Source organism: Oncorhynchus nerka, linkage group LG18 (genome assembly GCF_034236695.1).
Source record: "Oncorhynchus nerka isolate Pitt River linkage group LG18, Oner_Uvic_2.0, whole genome shotgun sequence".
Classification (NCBI taxonomy): domain Eukaryota; kingdom Metazoa; phylum Chordata; class Actinopteri; order Salmoniformes; family Salmonidae; genus Oncorhynchus; species Oncorhynchus nerka.
The window spans coordinates 3,553,440-3,566,373 of record NC_088413.1 but is presented as its reverse complement, the minus strand read 5'-3'; positions in this window follow the sequence as shown (position 1 = coordinate 3,566,373).

Below are 12,934 nucleotides of genomic sequence, written 5' to 3'. Positions count from 1 at the left end.
CCATCCAATATCTGACACCAGCATCTCTATCCAATATCTGACACCAGCACCTCTATCCAATATCTGACACTATCACCTCTATCCAATATCTGACACCAGCACCTCTATCCAATATCTGACACTATCACCTCTATCCAATATCTGACACCAGCACCTCCATCCAATATCTGACACCAGCACCTCTATCCAATATCTGACACCAGCACCTCTATCCAATATCTGACACCAGCACCTCTATCCAATATCTGACACCAGCACCTCTATCCAATATCTGACACTATCACCTCTATCCAATATCTGACACCAGCACCTCTATCCAATATCTGACACCAGCACCTCTATTCAATATCTGACACCAGCACCTCTATCCAATATCTGACACCAGCACCTCTATTCAATATCTGACACCAGCACCTCTATCCAATATCTGACACCAGCACCTCTATTCAATATCTGACACCAGCACCTCTATCCAATATCTGACACCAGCACCTCTATTCAATATCTGACACCAGCACCTCTATCCAATATCTGACACTATCACCTCTATCCAATATCTGACACCAGCACCTCTATTCAATATCTGACACCAGCACCTCTATTCAATATCTGACACCAGCACCTCTATTCCATATCTGACACCAGCACCTCTATCCAATATCTGACACTATCACCTCTATTCCATATCTGACACCAGCACCTCTATTCCATATCTGACACCAGCACCTCTATTCCATATCTGACACTATCACCTCTATTCCATATCTGACACCAGCACCTCTATCCAATATCTGACACCAGCACCTCTATTCAATATCTGACACTATCACCTCTATCCATATCTGACACCAGCACCTCTATCCAATATCTGACACCAGCACCTCTATCCAATATCTGACACCAGCACCTCTATCCAATATCTGACACTATCACCTCTATCCAATATCTGACACCAGCACCTCTATTCCATATCTGACACCAGCACCTCTATCCAGTATCTGACACCAGCACCTCTATCCAATATCTGACACCAGCACCTCTATCCAATATCTGACACTATCACCTCTATCCAATATCTGACACCAGCACCTCTATCCAATATCTGACACTATCACCTCTATCCAATATCTGACACTATCACCTCTATCCATATCTGACACCAGCACCTCTATTCCATATCTGACACCAGCACCTCTATCCATATCTGACACCAGCACCTCTATTCCATATCTGACAGCAGCACCTCTATCCAATATCTGACACCAGCACCTCTATCCAATATCTGACACTATCACCTCTATTCAATATCTGACACTATCACCTCTATTCCATATCTGACACCAGCACCTCTATCCAATATCTGACACTATCACCTCTATCCAATATCTGACACCAGCACCTCTATCCATATCTGACACCAGCACCTCTATCCAATATCTGACTCCAGCACCTCTATCCAATATCTGACACCAGCACCTCTATCCAATATCTGACACCAGCACCTCTATTCCATATCTGACACTATCACCTCTATTCAATATCTGACACTATCACCTCCAATATCTGACACCAGCACCTCTATCCAATATCTGACACCAGCACCTCTATCCAATATCTGACACTATCACCTCTATCCAATATCTGACACCAGCACCTCTATCCATATCTGACACCAGCACCTCTATCCAATATCTGACACCAGCACCTCTATCCAATATCTGACACCAGCACCTCTATCCAATATCTGACACCAGCACCTCTATCCAATATATCCTAATATCTGACACCAGCACCTCTATCCAATATCTGACACTATCACCTCTATTCAATATCTGACACCAGCACCTCTATCCAATATCACCAGCACCTCTATCCAATATCTGACACTATCACCTCTATCCAATATCTGACACCAGCACCTCTACCAATATCTGACACCAGCACCTCTATCCAATATGACACCAGCCTATCCAATATCTGACACCAGCACCTCTATCCAATATCTGACACCAGCACCTCTATCCAATATCTGACACCAGCACCTCTATCCAATATCTGACACCAGCACCTCTATCCAATATCTGACACCAGCACCTCTATCCAATATCTGACACCAGCACCTCTATCCAATATCTGACACCAGCACCTCTATCCAATATCTGACACCAGCACCTCTATCCAATATCTGACACCAGCACCTCTATCCAATATCTGACACCAGCACCTCTATCCAATATCTGACACCAGCACCTCTATCCAATATCTGACACCAGCACCTCTATCCAATATCTGACACCAGCACCTCTATCCAATATCTGACACCAGCACCTCTATCCAATATCTGACACCAGCACCTCTATCCAATATCTGACACCAGCACCTCTATCCAATATCTGACACCAGCACCTCTATCCAATATCTGACACCAGCACCTCTATCCAATATCTGACACCAGCACCTCTATCCAATATCTGACACCAGCACCTCTATCCAATATCTGACACCAGCACCTCTATCCAATATCTGACACCAGCACCTCTAAGTAAAAGTTGTTTTTTGATCTGGAAGAGACTGGTTGTCGGGCAGATCTGGAAGAGACTGGTTGTCTGGCAGATCTGGAAGATCATGGCTGACTGGCGGATCTAGCTGCTCTATGCAGACTGACAGCTCTGGCTGTGTTATAACTTCAGGTGAAACGGTGCAGTGTGAACTAGTGTTATAACTCCAGGTGTAGTGTTGCAGTGTGAACTAGTGTTATAACTCCAGGTGAAACGGTGCAGTGTGAACTAGTGTTATAACTCCAGGTGTAGTGTTGCAGTGTGAACTAGTGTTATAACTCCAGGTGTAGTGGTGCAGTGTGAACTAGTGTTATAACTCCAGGTGTAGTGGTGCAGTGTGAACTAGTGTTATAACTCCAGGTGTAGTGGTGCAGTGTGAACTAGTGTTATAACTCCAGGTGTAGTGGTGCAGTGTGAACTAGTGTTATAACTCCAGGTGTAGTGGTGCAGTGTGAACTAGTGTTATAACTCCAGGTGTAGTGGTGCAGTGTGAACTAGTGTTATAACTCCAGGTGTAGTGGTGCAGTGTGAACTAGTGTTATAACTCCAGGTGTAGTGGTGCAGTGTGAACTAGTGTTATAACTCCAGGTGTAGTGGTGCAGTGTGAACTAGTGTTATAACTCCAGGTGTAGTGGTGCAGTGTGAACTAGTGTTATAACTCCAGGTGTAGTGGTGCAGTGTGAACTAGTGTTATAACTCCAGGTGTAGTGGTGCAGTGTGAACTAGTGTTATAACTCCAGGTGTAGTGGTGCAGTGTGAACTAGTGTTATAACTCCAGGTGAAACGGTGCAGTGTGAACTAGTGTTATAACTCCAGGTGAAACGGTGCAGTGTGAACTAGAGTTATAACTCCAGGTGAAGCGGTGCAGTGTGAACTAGTGTTATAACTCCAGGTGTAGTGGTGCAGTGTGAACTAGTGTTTGACAGAAGGACTCTACACCAGGAGAGGGCAGTGTGACACATCAACCAGGTTTGACAGAAGGACTCTACACAAGGAGAGGGCAGTGTGAACTAGTGTTTGACAGAAGGACTCTACACCAGGAGAGGGCAGTGTGAACTAGTGTTTGACAGAAGGACTCTACACCAGGAGAGGGCAGTGTGAACTAGTGTTTGACAGAAGGACTCTACACCAGGAGAGGGCAGTGTGAACTAGTGTTTGACAGAAGGACTCTACACCAGGAGAGGGCAGTGTGAACTAGTGTTTGACAGAAGGACTCTACACCAGGAGAGGGCGGTGTGAACTAGTGTTTGACAGAAGGACTCTACACCAGGAGAGGGCAGTGTGAACTAGTGTTTGACAGAAGGACTCTACACCAGGAGAGGGCGGTGTGAACTAGTGTTTGACAGAAGGACTCTACACCAGGAGAGGGCGGTGTGAACTAGTGTTTGACAGAAGGACTCTACACCAGGAGAGGGCAGTGTGAACTAGTGTTTGACAGAAGGACTCTACACCAGGAGAGGGCGGTGTGAACTAGTGTTTGACAGAAGGACTCTACACCAGGAGAGGGCGGTGTGAACTAGTGTTTGACAGAAGGACTCTACACCAGGAGAGGGCAGTGTGAACTAGTGTTTGACAGAAGGACTCTACACCAGGAGAGGGCAGTGTGAACTAGTGTTTGACAGAAGGACTCTACACCAGGAGAGGGCAGTGTGAACTAGTGTTTGACAGAAGGACTCTACACCAGGAGAGGGCAGTGTGAACTAGTGTTTGACAGAAGGACTCTACACCAGGAGAGGGCAGTGTGAACTAGTGTTTGACAGAAGGACTCTACACCAGGAGAGGGCAGTGTGAACTAGTGTTTGACAGAAGGACTCTACACCAGGAGAGGGCAGTGTGAACTAGTGTTTGACAGAAGGACTCTACACCAGGAGAGGGCAGTGTGAACTAGTGTTTGACAGAAGGACTCTACACCAGGAGAGGGCAGTGTGAACTAGTGTTTGACAGAAGGACTCTACACCAGGAGAGGGCAGTGTGAACTAGTGTTTGACAGAAGGACTCTACACCAGGAGAGGGCAGTGTGAACTAGTGTTTGACAGAAGGACTCTACACCAGGAGAGGGCAGTGTGAACTAGTGTTTGACAGAAGGACTCTACACCAGGAGAGGGCAGTGTGAACTAGTGTTTGACAGAAGGACTCTACACCAGGAGAGGGCAGTGTGAACTAGTGTTTGACAGAAGGACTCTACACCAGGAGAGGGCAGTGTGAACTAGTGTTTGACAGAAGGACTCTACACCAGGAGAGGGCAGTGTGAACTAGTGTTTGACAGAAGGACTCTACACCAGGAGAGGGCAGTGTGAACTAGTGTTTGACAGAAGGACTCTACACCAGGAGAGGGCAGTGTGAACTAGTGTTTGACAGAAGGACTCTACACCAGGAGAGGGCAGTGTGAACTAGTGTTTGACAGAAGGACTCTACACCAGGAGAGGGCAGTGTGAACTAGTGTTTGACAGAAGGACTCTACACCAGGAGAGGGCAGTGTGAACTAGTGTTTGACAGAAGGACTCTACACCAGGAGAGGGCAGTGTGAACTAGTGTTTGACAGAAGGACTCTACACCAGGAGAGGGCAGTGTGAACTAGTGTTTGACAGAAGGACTCTACACCAGGAGAGGGCAGTGTGAACTAGTGTTTGACAGAAGGACTCTACACCAGGAGAGGGCAGTGTGAACTAGTGTTTGACAGAAGGACTCTACACCAGGAGAGGGCAGTGTGAACTAGTGTTTGACAGAAGGACTCTACACCAGGAGAGGGCAGTGTGAACTAGTGTTTGACAGAAGGACTCTACACCAGGAGAGGGCAGTGTGAACTAGTGTTTGACAGAAGGACTCTACACCAGGAGAGGGCAGTGTGAACTAGTGTTTGACAGAAGGACTCTACACCAGGAGAGGGCAGTGTGAACTAGTGTTTGACAGAAGGACTCTACACCAGTGGTTCACAACCTGTGGTCCGTGGGGGTGGTGCAGCTGGTCTGCAATTATTTTTAGATTTTAGTATTTTATTATTCAAAAATAATAACAGTTAGGAGGATCAACGGTATTATAATCAATTTTATATTCCTTTTCACAATGCAAATTGTTTATAATAATAATATTCTTTACAGGACGTGTTACATTCACATCTACTGACGGAATTTAACCCGCAATATAATTGATGTGGAAAAATATCAGCGACTCCGTGAAAGGTGGTCCTCGAGCTTTTGACGGTGATTTGATGGTCTCCAGAATGGGAAAGGTTGGGAACTGCTGAGCTAGCCAGTCACATCTGTGTGGTAACATGATAGGATGGATAACCAATGATATACAATGATTCTGCAAACCCAAAACAGACTGATTAGAATGTGTAGTATATGAAGTTACATTGAACTAATCACAGTAATCAGAGACCAACTCACATTCACAGTATATACAAAGACACACACAGAATGTACTACATGTATTTGACAGGGATACTGGACATCAATCAACATTTCTGTAAATGTGCCAGATTTAGCCAGCTAGCTAGTTTTCAAATGTAGTCCATTTAACTACCTGTAGGCAGGTGTAGTCCATTTAACTACCTGTAGGCAGTTGTAGTGGCCTTCAAGTTATTGGTAAATGAGTGACAGGTTAACAGCTCCTTATATGTCCTTCAGACACTCTCATGTCATTGGTAAAGGAGTGACAGGTTCACAGCTCCTTATATGTCCTTCAGACACTCTCAAGTCATTGGTAAAGGAGCGACAGGTTAACAGCTCCTTATATGTCCTTCAGACACTCTCAGGTCATTGGTAAAGGAGTGACAGGTTAACAGCTCCTTATATGTCCTTCAGACACTCTCAAGTCATTGGTAAAGGAGTGACAGGTTAACAGCTCCTTATATGTCCTTCAGACACTCTCAAGTCATTGGTAAAGGAGTGACAGGTTCACAGCTCCTTATATGTCCTTCAGACACTCTCAGGTCATTGGTAAAGGAGTGACAGGTTAACAGCTCCTTATATGTCCTTCAGACACTCTCAAGTCATTGGTAAAGGAGTGACAGGTTCACAGCTCCTTATATGTCCTTCAGACACTCTCAAGTCATTGGTAAAGGAGTGACAGGTTAACAGCTCCTTATATGTCCTTCAGACACTCTCAAGTCATTGGTAAAGGAGTGACAGGTTAACAGCTCCTTATATGTCCTTCAGACACTCTCAAGTCATTGGTAAAGGAGTGACAGGTTAACAGCTCCTTATATGTCCTTCAGACACTCTCAAGTCATTGGTAAAGGAGTGACAGGTTAACAGCTCCTTATATGTCCTTCAGACACTCTCAGGTCATTGGTAAAGGAGCGACAGGTTAACAGCTCCTTATATGTCCTTCAGACACTCTCAGGTCATTGGTAAAGGAGCGACAGGTTAACAGCTCCTTATATGTCCTTCAGACACTCTCAAGTCATTGGTAAAGGAGTGACAGGTTAACAGCTCCTTATTTGTCCTTCAGACACTCTCAAGTCATTGGTAAAGGAGTGACAGGTTAACAGCTCCTTATTTGTCCTTCAGACACTCAAGTCATTGGTAAAGGAGTGACAGGTTAACAGCTCCTTATATGTCCTTCAGACACTCTCAGGTCATTGGTAAAGGAGTGACAGGTTAACAGCTCCTTATTTGTCCTTCAGACACTCTCAAGTCATTGGTAAAGGAGTGACAGGTTCACAGCTCCTTATATGTCCTTCAGACACTCTCAGGTCATTGGTAAAGGAGCGACAGGTTAACAGCTCCTTATATGTCCTTCAGACACTCTCAGGTCATTGGTAAAGGAGCGACAGGTTAACAGCTCCTTATATGTCCTTCAGACACTCTCAGGTCATTGGTAAAGGAGTGACAGGTTAACAGCTCCTTATATGTCCTTCAGACACTCTCAAGTCATTGGTAAAGGAGTGACAGGTTCACAGCTCCTTATTTGTCCTTCAGACACTCTCAAGTCATTGGTAAAGGAGTGACAGGTTCACAGCTCCTTATATGTCCTTCAGACACTCTCAGGTCATTGGTAAAGGAGCGACAGGTTAACAGCTCCTTATATGTCCTTCAGACACTCTCAGGTCATTGGTAAAGGAGTGACAGGTTAACAGCTCCTTATATGTCCTTCAGACACTCTCAAGTCATTGGTAAAGGAGCGACAGGTTAACAGCTCCTTATATGTCCTTCAGACACTCTCAGGTCATTGGTAAAGGAGCGACAGGTTAACAGCTCCTTATATGTCCTTCAGACACTCTCAGGTCATTGGTAAAGGAGTGACAGGTTGAACAGCTCCTTATATGTCCTTCAGACACTCTCAGGTCATTGGTAAAGGAGTGACAGGTTAACAGCTCCTTATATGTCCTTCAGACACTCTCAAGTCATTGGTAAAGGAGTGACAGGTTAACAGCTCCTTATTGTAACGACGTTCGTCTGTTGAAGAAAGAGAGTCGGACCGAAATGCAGCGTGGTGGTTACTCATGTTTTTAATGAAGGAAATGACGATACATGAAATAACTGAATAAACAAAACAACAAACGGAACGTGAAACCTATTACAGCCTATCTGGTGAATACTACACAGAGACAGGAACAATCACCCACGAAATACAAAGCGAAACTAAGGCTGCCTAAATACGGTTCCCAATCCAAGACAACGAGAATCACCTGACTGATTAGGAATCGCCTCAGGCAGCCAAGCCTATACCACACCCCTAATCACAAACCCCAATACGAAAACAACATATAAACCCATGTCACACCCTGGCCTACCCAAACATATAACAAAAACACAAAATACAATGACCAAGGCGTGACAGAACCCCCCCCCCTAAGGTGCGGACTCCCGGACGCACCTCAAAAGCATAGGGAGGGCGTCTGTCCATGGTGGCGGTTCCGGCTCGGGACGTGGACCCCACTCCATTAATGTTCTTGTTCCTCCCCTTCGCGTCCTGGAATAATCCACCCTCTCCGCCGACCATGGCCTAATAGTCCTCACCCAGATCCCCACATAACTGAGGAGCAGCTCGTGACTGAGGGGCATCTCGGGACAGAGGGGCATCTCGGGACAGAGGGGCATCTCGGGACAGAGGGGCATCTCGGGACAGAGGGGCATCTCGGGACAGAGGGGCAGCTCGGGACAGGGGCAGCCCGGGACTGAGGGGAAACCCAGTACTGAGAGGAAACCCAGTACTGAGAGGAAACCCAGTACTGAGAGGAAGCCCAGTACTGAGATGAAGCTCAGGCAGGTAGTAGGCTCCGGTAAATCCTGGCTGGCTGGCGGAACTGGAAGATTCAGGTTGACAAGCAGATCTGGAAGATTCAGGTTGTCTGGCAGATCTGGAAGAGACTGGTTGTCTGGCAGATCTGGAAGAGACTGGTTGTCTGGCAGATCTGGAAGAGACTGGTTGTCGGGCAGATCTGGAAGAGACTGGTTGTCGGGCAGATCTGGAAGAGACTGGTTGTCGGGCAGATCTGGAAGAGAGATCTGGAAGAGACTGGTTGTCGGGCAGATCTGGAAGAGACTGGTTGTCGGGCAGATCTGGAAGAGACTGGTTGTCGGGCAGATCTGGAAGAGACTGGTTGTCTGGCAGATCTGGAAGATCATGGCTGACTGGCGGATCTAGCTGCTCTATGCAGACTGACAGCTCTGGCTGCTTCTTACAGACTGATAGCTCTGGCTGCTTCATGCAGACTGACAGCTCTGGTTGCTTCATGCAGACTGACAGCTCTGACTGCTCCATGCAGGCTGACAGCTCTCTGCAGACTGGCAGATCCTGGCTGACTGGCACTTCTGGCGGATCCTGGCAGACTGGCGGCGCTGGGCAGACTGGCGACGCTGGGCAGACTGGCGACGCTGGCGACGCTGGGCAGACTGGCGACGCTGGGCACACTGGCGACGCTGGGCAGACTGGGAGCACTGGCGGCGCTGGGCAGACTGGGAGCACTGGCGGCACTGGGCAGACTGGGAGCACTGGCGGCGCTGGGCAGTCTGGTGACGCTGGGCAGACTGGGAGCACTGGCGGCGCTGGGCAGACTGGGAGCACTGGCGGCGCTGGGCAGACTGGGAGCACTGGCGGCGCTGGGCAGACTGGGAGCACTGGCGGCGCTGGGCAGACTGGCGGCACTGGAGGCGCTGGGCAGACTGGAGACTCCGGCAGCGCAGGAGAGGAGACAGGCTCTGGCTGCACTAAACAGGCGTGAGACTCCAACAGCGCTGGAGGGAAGGAAGGCTCTGGCTGTGTTGAACAGGCGAGGCGCACTGAAGGCCTGGTGCGTGGTGCTGGAACTGGTGGTATTGGATCGAGGACACGCACAGGAAGCCTGGTGCGGGGAGCTGCTACCGGAGGACTGGAGTGTGGAGGTGGCACAGGATGGGCTAGACCGTGAAGGCGTACAGGAGATCTTGAGAGCAGTGTGGGCACAGGACGTGCAAGGCTAGGGATGTGCACAGGAGGCCTGGCACCAACTTCACCAGCCGACTAACACGCACCTCAGGTTGAGTATAGAGCGCTAACTCAGGTGCTATCAAATCCCCGACACGATCCGTCGGACGAATATTGTATCTATAGCACCAAGCTAGCAACTCCCTCATTACTCTCCACTCCACTTTCTCCATTAACTCCTTCACAGTCTCTGCTTCGCTCACCTCTAACACTGGCTCTGGTCTCCTCCTTGGCTCCTCACGATAAACAAGGAGAGTTGGCTCAGGTCTATCTCCTGACTCAGCCATACTCTCCCTGAGCCCCCCCCCCAATACATTTTTTGGGGTGACTTTCGGTTTTCGCTCTGCGCCGCCTTCTCTTTTTTATTGACTCCATTCGCCTATAGCCCTCTTCGCATTGCTGCAGCGAATCCCAGGCGGGCTCCTGCACTCTCTCTGGGTCGGCCGCCCACCTGTCGATTTCTTCCCACGTCGTATACTCCATGCCTCTACCGTCCATAACATCCTCCTTTCGCTGCTGAAGCTGTCTACGTCGTTGCCAGTTTACACACTGCTCGGTCCGTGAGTGGTGGGTGATTCTGTAACGACGTTCGTCTGTTGAAGAAAGAGAGTCGGACCGAAATGCAGCGTGGTGGTTACTCATGTTTTTAATGAAGGAAATGACGATACATGAAATAACTGAATAAACAAAACAACAAACGGAACGTGAAACCTATTACAGCCTATCTGGTGAATACTACACAGAGACAGGAACAATCACCCACGAAATACAAAGCGAAACTAAGGCTGCCTAAATACGGTTCCCAATCCAAGACAACGAGAATCACCTGACTGATTAGGAACCGCCTCAGGCAGCCAAGCCTATACCACACCCCTAATCAGCCACGATCCCAAATAATACAAACCCCAATACGAAAACAACATATAAACCCATGTCACACCCTGGCCTACCCAAACATATAACAAAAACACAAAATACAATGACCAAGGCGTGACACTTATATGTCCTTCAGACACTCTCAAGTCATTGGTAAAGGGGTGATAGGTTACACAGCTCCTTAAAAAACCTGTCACGGCTGGGGGTTCCGCTAGCGGAACGTTTCGACAACATCCGGTGAAATTGCGGAGCTCGAAATTCCAATTCAATTATTAGATATATTTAACTTTCATAAAATCACAAAAATAAAGCTTAACTTCTTGTTAATCCAGCCACCGTGTCGGATTTCAATAAGGGTTAAAGAAAGCAAAGCATGCGATTATATGAGGACAGCACCCCATCATATAAACACAATCATATTTCAACCCGCCAGGCGCTACACAAAACTCAGAAATACTGATATAATTCATGCCTTGCCTTTGAAGATCTTCTGTTGGCGCTAACCCGAACCCTAACCCTAACCCCATAAACATCACAAATGGTCCTTCTGTTCGATAAATTCCATCGTTATATCCCCAAAATGTCCATTTATTTGGCGAGTTTAATTCAGAAAAACGGTTCCAACTCACCCAACATGACCACAAATTATCTAATAAGTTACCTGTAAATTTGGGCCAAACATTTTAAACAACTTTCCTAATCCAACTTTAGATATTTTAATACGTAAATAATCGATAAAACTTAAGACGGAATATACTGTGTTCAATAGCGGATAAAATGAAAGTGGAGTGAGCTCCTGGCCGCGAGCCCCAAATTAAACAGTCCACTTGGCTCGACACTTAGAAAGTACAGCTGTACTTCTTCATTTCTCAAAGGAAAAACATCTACCAATTTCTAAATCTACCAATTTCTAAAGTCCCTGCGGACCTGGCATCCTTTCACTCCCTCCTCTCTACATTTTCCTCTTCTGTCTCTGCTGCTAAAGCCACTTTCTACCACTCTAAATTCCAAGCATCTGCCTCTAACCCTAGGAAGCTCTTTGCCACCTTCTCCTCCCTCCTGAATCCTCCTCCCATTTACATTTTACATTTAAGTCATTTAGCAGACGCTCTTATCCAGAGCGACTTACAAATTGGTGCTTTCACCTTATGACATCCAGTGGAACAGCCACTTTACAATAGTGCATCTAGGTCTTTTAAGGGGGGGGGGGGTGAGAAGGATTACTTTATCCTATCCTAGGTATTCCTTAAAGAGGTGGGGTTTCAGGTGTCTCCGGAAGGTGGTGATTGACTCCGCTGTCCTGGCGTCGTGAGGGAGTTTGTTCCACCATTGGGGGGCCAGAGCAGCGAACAGTTTTGACTGGGCTGAGCGGGAACTGTACTTCCTCAGTGGTAGGGAGGCGAGCAGGCCAGAGGTGGATGAACGCAGTGCCCTTGTTTGGGTGTAGGGCCTGATCAGAGCCTGGAGGTACTGAGGTGCCGTTCCCCTCACAGCTCCGTAGGCAAGCACCATGGTCTTGTAGCGGATGCGAGCTTCAACTGGAAGCCAGTGGAGAGAGCGGAGGAGCGGGGTGACGTGAGAGAACTTGGGAAGGTTGAACACCAGACGGGCTGCGGCGTTCTGGATGAGTTGTAGGGGTTTAATGGCATAGGCAGGGAGCCCAGCCAACAGCGAGTTGCAGTAATCCAGACGGGAGATGACAAGTGCCTGGATTAGGACCTGCGCCGCTTCCTGTGTGAGGCAGGGTCGTACTCTGCGGATGTTGTAGAGCATGAACCTACAGGAACGGGCCACCGCCTTGATGTTATTTGAGAACGACAGGGTGTTGTCCAGGATCACGCCAAGGTTCTTAGCGCTCTGGGACGAGGACACAATGGAGTTGTCAACCGTGATGGCGAGATCATGGAACGGGCAGTCCTTCCCCGGGAGGAAGAGCAGCTCCGTCTTGCCGAGGTTCAGCTTGAGGTGATGATCCGTCATCCACACTGATATGTCTGCCAGACATGCAGAGATGCGATTCGCCACCTGGTCGTCAGAAGGGGGAAAGGAGAAGATTAATTGTGTGTCGTCTGCATAGCAATGATAGG